Source organism: Scardinius erythrophthalmus, assembly GCF_964197995.2.
Source record: "Scardinius erythrophthalmus genome assembly, chromosome: 2".
Lineage (NCBI taxonomy): Eukaryota > Metazoa > Chordata > Actinopteri > Cypriniformes > Leuciscidae > Scardinius > Scardinius erythrophthalmus.
The window spans coordinates 13,184,691-13,194,098 of NC_138222.1; positions in this window are offsets into that span (position 1 = coordinate 13,184,691).

Consider the following 9,408-nt stretch of genomic DNA (forward strand, 5'->3'; position numbering starts at 1 on the left):
CCATGGAGAAGAGATAATCAGTGTTATTCACTTCACCTGTCAGTGGTCATATTGTTATGCCTGATCGGTGTACATAGTGGTGCATCATATGGTAAACTTGACTTTAATGATTTGCCATTTGTATGTTTATGCACTTTTACCAATTTCACTTCGTGTTAGTCGATCTGTCTCCTCAGCATCACTGTCATCACTGTCATCACTTGGATTAGAATCGGTTAAATCTAGGTTTTCTAACAAAAAACAAACAATTTGAGTCTTAAGTATAGCAAATGTTAGGAGCAAATAAAATTATCACATAATGACCACTCTGAAAACTATTACTTTGGTAAAAATATAGTGTCTGTATGTACCTTAGCCTATACACTTGATAACCTTTACAATAAATATACTATAAACCAGTGGTTCCAACCTGTCCTGGAGTACCCCCAACACTGCACGTTTTCTTTGTCTCTCTAATCAAACAAGCCTGATTCAATTCATCAGCTCATTAATGATAAGGTATCACATTCTTGTTGTAGCAAGATTGATGCCAGAAACATGAGTAAACTAGATAGAATAATAAATATAAGTTTGGTTCCTGAGATTTGCTCTAAATTAGATGGTATCTACCAAAAGGGTTTGGAAATTAATAAATGAATAGATACCGCTAACACATTACCGTACACATTACAGTATCTTTTACTAGGCAAAACCATAGTACTTACTCTTACACTTTACACCAATCCACTTGAATGCAGAATAGGGCCCATTACAGCTGGCACATTTATCCAAGCTTGAATGAATGATGTCATGTTTGCAAATCTGTTGAGAAAAAAAAAATCTTAAAAACAATTCCATTAAAATATTAAATTTAAATTAATCTGATTAACCCATTTCAAGTGAAGTAAATTTCAAACAGATGTTAGAAGTTTAACTAAAAGGTTTGGGGTTTAAATCAATTAAATATCATAACCAATGTAGGTTTTATCAGTAAATTAATCAATGGTCCAGTCTGGCTGTACTAAGAGAAACCTAGATCTTCACCCAACCCCCACAACATGACATCAACAGTAATTATGAGGACATAAAACACAACACATATCCCAATCTGACTGTAGTAACCTAACCCTGGAACAACAAAGTATTAACAAATTAAATACTCAACATAATTGATATCCCATTTTAACAGAAACCTGTGTGTTTGAACGAGTATAGAATAAAACTACAAGACCCAAAATGCATTCACTTTTCATAAACACTTACCATCTGTGATGTTTTACTCCCATCTCCACTGACGAGTGAGGCACGTTCTTCAATCTCCGAAGTTACCTGTGTAGATTAACAACAAAGTATTAACAAATTAAATTCTCAACATGATTGATGAACCACTTTAACAGAAACCTGCGTGTTTGAACGAGTATATATAGAATAAAACTATAAGACCTATAGAACTTTTATAGAACCATAAACCACAACACATATCCCAATCTGACTGTAGTAAACTAACCTCGATCATCACCCATCCCCCACAACATGACATCAACAGTAATTATGAGGACATAAAACACAACACATATCCCAATCTGACTGTAGTAACCTAAACCTGGATCTTCACCCATCCCCCACAACATGACATCAGCAGTAATTATGAGGACATAAAACACAATTCATGGTCCAATAAGGGAAATGCCTGTTTTACACTGCACGTGTAATCAGTGTATTGATGACGTGGGAGCATAAAGGGTTTATTCACCATAGAAGAGAGTAATTGATGTGTGATGCAATCGTTTTTCCTTTTTTTCGTATTTGTGAATGTCGAATGAAATGTATAACTTGAAGCCCTTCTCCTTTACTGTTGTTGATGTATGACTTCTGTGTGTATGACTAAACTCACTTTGTTAACTTTAATCCCAAGTGCATCGTGAATCGACTGAGTGAAAAGCGCCATTGTTCCCTATAGAGCTGGTAAGTCCCGCCCATCTGTAAAAAAATTGTGCCATGAATGTGAACACATGTTGTCTGTGAATTTTTTATATAATTTTTCATGTTACGAGTTTGACAGTATATGGTATGATTCTTCGGCTAGCAGTTGTGGAAAAGACATAACGAGAAAGACTACATGTCGCCTATGTGACGTCACCCCATAAAGTTGACTTACCCGTGGTTTTCGCCAACCTCAACAATTTTGTCCTCTCCCTGAAAGAAAGCGGTGAAGTGCACCAAAGACACAGCCATGTTTAGCGGGATCCGTGAGCTAGTGTCCGTGTGCGAGTGGTGTTGACGTTTCAAACGCGCCGAAAGCAGCGAAGAGTTGTAGTCCACAAAGTGCTCTCACACAAAGTCTAACCGTATCAAACTTCTACCTGCTAAATTGTAGCATTCTTTACACAAAAAATTATATTAAAAATTCACAGACAACATATGTTTACATTCAAGGCACAATTCAAACGGGACCAGAAAATAATTATTTTCTCCCATTCACTTGCATTGACGATTTTTCAACCTAGAGGTCCAGTGGGTTTAGCGGAGGGGGCGGGACTTACCAGCTCTATTAAAGGAGTCATAACCTGCAATTTTCACTTTTCCACGAGAATCAGTGTATGTTATGATTGCCTAACGATTATACACTGGCCGAGAAGCCGATATTTAAAAGTGAAGCGTTTGTTTACCTCAGGGTAAATAAACCAGCGCGCGTGCACGCGCACTCAAATACGAGATTTTGATTTCAGCTCCGTCTTGACGGGGCAGGATATACCATATATGGACACCGCAAACCTATGCCGCGGGAAGCCCGCCCCTCTCCCCCTCATATTCAGTTCAGTCGAGAAAGATGGAGAAACCGAGTACACACCTGAGTTGCTCTGTTGTTGACTGACAGAATCAACATGTAAATGTGTTTTCTCTACCAAAAACGGACCAAACTATCAGTGACCAGTGGATGAAATTCATTTTTAATGACGCTGTCCCAACAACCCTTTCAACTGGCTTATCGTTAGGAGTCTGCGCTAAACATTTCACACAGGAATCATTCACAAATTTGGGGCAATATCAGGCGAAGTTGGCCTCGAAGCTCTGTTTGGAAAAAGGTGCAATTCCAACCATCAGAGACTTGCCTGAAATTGAAACGGTAAGACTGAGTTTTTATTGCTCTACTGTGTGTAACGTTAACAAACAGCAGCTAACTGCTAATGCGGCTATTGTATGCTAGCGGGAGTATTAGCTTCGAGGTAAACATGGGGAATGGCTGCTAACGTTACTTTGCAAACAACAAATCACTGAGATCATCATGAATTCGGCTATTGTATATTGATTGCCTAACGCTTATATATGAGGCGCCGTCTAGTTTGTGTGTGTGTGTGCTCGCGTCTCATATGAGTATGTGCGTGGAGAGTTCATATACATGTATGTGTGACTACTTAGTATGTATGCAAGCGTGTTTCATATATGTGTGCGTGAATGAAGTTTGATTTAAGCCCTAAACGGCGCCTCATACTTTTACACTGGCCGGGAAGCCGGTCGCGGCCAGGTTGGGTTCATTCATAACTTGCGCCATGATGTCATTTTGGAATGATATGCTAAAGCGTCACCTGTGGTGTCAACCCCCCTCCTTCCTGCCACCAATCAATGCGCCCCACATTTGCATTATTAAAATGACCGTCCACGACAGCCAAAATATCGCATCAGGTCTCGCGAGACAATAATGCCTTTAGAAATAAGGGTCTGTGGAGCTCTGTGTTTATTTTTTTTCCACTTTTCTTTTTTAGAAGGGCCTGAAAGACTATAATACAGCAGTAGGTATCCAATGTAATACAAGGTTTTGACTCCTTTAACGCAACATTAAGCCTGGTTCACACGGCAGGATAATTAGGCCGATTTTAGTCCCGATTCACCCCTTCCGACAATCTTAAGGATGCTCCGATATCGTAAAATAATCTGATCAGATATTCCTGCCGTGTGTGGTGTGTTAAGACTGCTCTCGTCTGCTCGGAATGACTTCGGGACCGCTCCGATCTCAAATCGGGGATTATCTAACATGTTGGATTGTTTTGGGCCGATTTCTCCTCGTGTGTGGTGTCCCCCGGGGACAAACGAGCACGCAGCCTGTGGACTGTGGCGTGTAGATTTTTCTTTCATCCAATCTTTCATCCACTTTTCATAAACACTTACCATCTGTGATGTTTTACTCCCATCTCCACTGACGAGTGAGGCACGTTCTTCAGTCTCCGAAGTTACCTGCGTAGATTAACAACAAAGTATACTTTAATTATTAAATAACACAAATTCTCAACTTGATTTAAGCTTAATGTTTGAATAATTGTTTAGAGCAAATTAACATTTAAGAAATTAGTGTTATCTATACCGGTGTCTCCATGGCCATTCAAAATCTGAGTCGTCTTTCAAATTCTTCTTTATTTATGACCTATCCTCGATATTCAATCAGAAAATCTCCTTTATGAAAGTGAGAAGTGGTGAACACTCCCCGACCTAACAAAGAATTAGTCTGATTAGTCAGAGAAAAGTTTTAACTTAAGATTTAGAGCAGGGTTGGAAATCCCTGACTTAAACATAGGTCTGTGTTACTTACCTTTAAATGAATTTATATATTTAGCAACAAATCCACCCATGTCTTTACACATTGATGCATAATATACAGCCTCCTCTTCTGGGTTTTTTTTTTACCTCTCCTGGGCCTTATTCCTGCCATTTTCTACAAAGGTCCAGAAAAGCAAGTCATTTTTTGTGATTTATTGTTTTATACATAAAATCATCGTACATAATGAAAGAAACATTGTGAAAACATATCCTTGATATTTGTAATACTGAATAACACTGAGCTTAATGATTAGACAGACAGGGTGACTGTAAGGAGGATCCACTGATGGCAAGCCTTGGGAACCCAAGCGCAGCTTTGACAAAATAATCCAAAAATGTGAAACAAAAGCATGGCATGAAACAAGACAAAACACTATGAACAAACTCACACAACAGTGGTTACATGAATTAATAATACTAGACAAAGAAACATGACAAACATGAGGGGGCTTAAATACACATGCTGAGTCCCAATTCGCATACTATCCGTCCTAAATAGTATGCGAAACTAGAATTAGTACGTCCCAAATCGTAGTATGTTGAAATGAGTATTCCAAAGATACCCGGATGGTCTACTATTTCCGGTTAGAATTCGAAGTGCAGATCAATGCAGACTCTAACGGCTAATATTGCCCACAGCCCATTGCGTGCGGGAGGGAGGAGCTTTGCGGTGATGATGGTGATGTAAACATGGCAGTCGGATGCAGCAACGGAGATGCGCCCTCAGTTTTTAAGTGTAAGAATTCAAATGTTTAACCCTAATTAAAGTTACATTTTATTGTATCGTAATATTAATGGGTTTATGTTGTGCCAAAAAAGTACCGTGTTTATCTTGTAGGGTCCGATGAAGATACTGAGCGCCTCATTGCAGGCTACAAAACAATAAATAAAAAGGCTCTAGTACAGTGTCATGCAAGTGTCTTTTTTTAATGTATTTATTTTGATGTTTCTGTCTGACTTATTTGTAGTAATACTGTGGCTGTACATATGTTAACTTTATCAGTCCAACCAAAGAAACATGGTCACTACACTTTTACTATAGTAAAAGCATGGTTCATTTTCATCGGGGTATTTTTAAGTATTATACATAAGTATAAGATTAAGTATAAAATACGTTAAACAATAGTTACACTATAAACTTTAAATATTTTAACTCAGAAAATAAGTAGCGCTAGCTTTCGTTACACACATTTGCACATGAATGTCAGAACCAGCCGCCTCACAAACGACCTGCGTTTGGTTGATCTACGACGACGCCCTGCTTCACTCCTCAATTTGGTAAACACATTGTAAATGTATTGTGGAAAAAAAGATGGGAATAGTAAATAAAATTATATTGAATATATAAGAATGAATAAAATGTTAAATGTTTTGTTAACAGTCGCGGTGTGCGTAACTAGGCAACCACGTTCAAATTCATGTTGCATGACGTCATCGAAGTATGTCCCAGAACGTGCATACTTTTTTGCTACACACTCAAAAGTATGTACTTTTTCATCACAAAAAAAGTACATACTTTTAGGTCGTAGTATAAGTAGGCGAATTGGGACTCAGCCACAGACTAAAGACAAGGGACACCTGTGAACAATGATCAGACAATTAACCAATGACAAGACACATGGCAGGATCACATGACAAAGAGGGAATCACATGACAGACATGAAGCATGACAAGACACAGAAACATGACAAGAACAAACCCAAAATTGAGACAGTTACATATGAAACTGAAACATTAAAGACCTGAAACCTTAACAGACATTTTTTTATAACTCATAGCGATGTATAGTAAGCTCAGACTAAGTAAAATGACAACATTAAAGTTATCATTACAGAAGCTGTTGCATTTCTTAGGGATGCACAAATAATTATTTCACTAACGTTAGCATTCAGATTAGATTAATGGGTTACAGTAACAGCTAAAGCCGTGAAGTACGGTGATGCATTGCTGCCACATACATATTATTTTTTCCACTCAATAATGTCATAAAAACGAGATCTTATGTTGTTTTAACGACATATTTTCTCGTAATAATGAGATGTTATGTCGTTAAAACGACATCTTTTTCTCGCAGTAACGATATATGTCATTAAAACGGCATATTTTCTTGGCCTTATAAGGACATGTGTAGTCATGTACAAAATATGCCTTTATCTAGAGCTGCACGATTCTGGCTAAAATGAGAATCACAAATTTTTTTTGCTTGGAATCAAGATCACGATTCTCTCACGATTCTGAAAAGCTTTATTATTTTAAAGATCTACACATCCTGAACATTAGGTTACCAAACAAGATAGATATAATACTCTTGCTTCAGTCAAATTTAAATAAATGCAGTAAACAAAAAGAACGTAATATTTAAATAAATAAAAAATGACAATTAAACATTGACAACATTCAAAGGTATTACACCAGGCTAGACCTATTATAGATTCTTAACAAGACACACTATCAACATTATTGGGTATGGTGTTGCGTTGAATAGCATTGCTTTTATATACGTTTGTTTCGTCTGGCCGCTGGTACTTTGTTTTGTTTTTAACCATCTCATACTGTGGTTTAAGATAAGTGTTTAATTGAGATTTAAGTTTATAATAACTTTGCTTTTCATTTATTAGGTCTACTTAAAGCTCAGTTGAAGTTTTTTGATAGCTACTACATTAAAAACTACTAGCCTAAAGCCGGCCGCACACCGGACGCGCAGCGCCACGTCTAGGACAACTGTCACCTGAAAATCCGTTAGCATCAGCAATTTTCTGATTTCTGTAAATAAATATAAAACTAAATGTATATTGCAGCACAGGGTTAAGTCCGTATATACATTAACTACGATTTGAGACACATAAATATAAATTTAATTTAAAACTATGTAAATGGCGCTGTGTGGCACGGCAGGGTTTTGAACACGGTCCTGAGCCGTTGCTGGGCGCCGCGGACAGACGCCGCCGGTGTGTGTACTCTCATAGAGAATAATGTGTTCGAATTTGAAAGACGTGGCACTGCGCTGCGCGTCCGGTGTGCGACCGGATTAACTGATAAAGTTCACACATTATTTAAAACATGTGAACAGTCAGTAATAAAATAAGAACAAACACACAAATTACAAGCAGAGATGAATACTAAATAACAAATTTTTCTTTAATGTGTTCGAATTTAAAAAACGTGGCGCTGCGCAGCGCGGCGCGTCCGGTGTGCGACCCGCTTGTGTGTGTGGCTGTGCGCACAGATAACGCGTGAGTCCCAGTTTCCGGCTCTTCTTCCGTGATTAAAATTGTTGAATGTGTAAATTGGCAAGTCGAATCGAGATCTCGATCTTTTAACGATTAATTGTGAAGCTCTACCTTTATCCACATAAAACTGATAGCCTATCACGCCTTTATCACACTTTTACGTTCAAAAAGCTTAAGCAAATAGTAGCAGCCCCAATCAGAGGCGAACACTGACTGGGGCCCCAGGCAAAATTAATCAATGAGGCCCTTTTTAAAAAAAAAAAAAATATTTTATATAGGCCTATACGTTTTTTTCAAATAATATAATATATAGGTTTTTTTTTTGTTAATAGGCTATATCTTCATTACCTAGAGATATATTTAAAGAAAAAGTAGTCAAAACATTTTGTTCTTATTTTTTTATTTTGTTAATTAACAAAATGTCAATCTTCGTCTTTACAACAGAAGATAAAATACAATACAATAATCTTCAAGATACAGGCTACAATCTTCACATGTATAACGGATTGTCACATTATAAACAGTCCTTTGTGTGGTGGAATAAGCAATGCTATATAGAAATATATGGTTAGCATCTTTATTTAAACTTTATTTCATTAACTAGTTAGGCCTATGCTAACTCAACTGATTTAATGTAAAGAGCTGGATCCAAATTACTAATTAAATAATGTCAAATATTAAATGTAGGCTATTGATTAGAGTTACCATAAAGATTTTTCTAGACTAGTAGTCATTCATTTAAGCAATTAGGACTAATTGCACGTTTATATTCAATCCTGGGTTCATTTATAGCCTATTCCGCGCTCAAGCGGTGAGGCTTGTCTATAGCCTATGCTGTTTTTCAGTTAATGTTTGAGACGCGCTCCAATTCACAGAGATCATGAAAGCATGCCCTGTTCGATTTCTTTTCCGAAAGCACAACGTTTTCTTCTTGTTGTGAGTTTACACAAATAAAAGTAGTTGCGACTGGTGTATTATTCTTTTCTGAGTATTTTAAGTTGTTTCCACTAGGAAAATGCGAGTGATGGCACCGACGCCTCCACCATGTCATGCAGTGCGCGCTCCACACCCCGCACAAACACTTGGGTATGCACTTAATAATAGCGAACATTTATCTAGGTTAACGTTAGAGCGAGCAGCCATGCCAGACGCATAAGTCCTCTTCAGGTTTAACAAATCAAATTCTGTTGCATTGTATTGCGCCAGTTTGAAAAGGGCGGCTGAAACACTTAGCCTATACAGATAAATGCCCAATGCTGGTGTTTTTCTTTAAATAAATTTGTTTAGGCTTTAAAATAAATATTATTTGTGGGCTAATTAATGCCACAATAATTTGTTTATTGTATTGGCTACTTATGTTTTTCATTTTTGTTTTGCATTGAATACCACTTGCACCGCAATGCCATCCTCCCATAGAAAGACACGTTAAGTTGTCTTTATAATAAAAGGTTTCTATGAGAGGAAAACGCTTAAAGTGTAATTAAATAAGTTGCGTTCATATTCTGGTTCTAGGCTCATCTGCTCTTCTGTAGGATAGTATGGTTTATTAATAAGGTGTGTACAGCATTTGATCTTTATCACTGAAGTAGCCTATTAAGCCACATAA